Raw genomic sequence first — 929 nt, forward strand, 5'->3', positions numbered from 1 at the left:
TGTGTTCCTTAATGCATGTACCCATCTAGTAGCTGTGACATATGCCACACCACAGCTCCCTTGGGAGAGTGACGGGTCACTCTCATGTGACCCCGTTACATCACGCCAGATGAGTATGGTGTGACCACACCTAAACAAGAATACGGTGTTGGATAGCCAGTAGTTATACATGTATTTAGATTTTACTATATTCAGTTAGTATATTTAGGAAAATTTAAACATTTAAAATTAGGCAGCTTTGCCGCAGATAAAAATAAAAAGGTCAGTTCTTGAATTTAAACCGAAGAGTTATTTAGCCTTGGATTAAGGTTGTAATTACTGTTGGAGTAAGCGGATTGCGATCCGCTAAACTCGTACTTGTTCTGAGTATAGAACGAAAGGTCGGTGACCTAACTTACGCTTCCTCTAAGCGCAAAGCTACAGCAGCCATGCTGCACTTGATAGCACATGTAGTCAATCCACACCTGAGTCGTTTAGACTGATCCTCGGTGAGGATGGAACAGTTATCCTCTTTGCCGCAGGACATGCAGGACGGGCTTAACAAGCTGATGTCCTTGCTTGACTCTGAGGGCGTGCAACACCTTGTAGCGCAAGGTCCCAAGGCAGTCGGTGCTCGTCTGGAGGCGTTTCCAAGTTACGAAAATGAGCTGCTAGAGCACCTGCAGCAGAAGATGTCTGATTCATTTGCGTCTATGGCGCCGCCGCCAGTAACGGATGACTTCCTCCGCCCTAAGCCGCTCATGGTGAGCGTTAAGGTCTTCTAGGGGGAGGATAAAGAGAATCTCCTGCTCTGGAGGAGAGAGGTCGAGGTGGCCATCGCATCCGCCATGCTCCAGACCGTGCAACAGCGCGTAGCGCTAGCCATCTCAATGCTCGGTGGTCGAGCGCGAGAATGGGCACTGACGTGCGGCACTTCGGTCAAAGCTGCG

Source organism: Plasmopara halstedii, assembly GCF_900000015.1.
Source record: "Plasmopara halstedii genome assembly, contig: Scaffold_658, whole genome shotgun sequence".
Lineage (NCBI taxonomy): Eukaryota > Oomycota > Peronosporomycetes > Peronosporales > Peronosporaceae > Plasmopara > Plasmopara halstedii.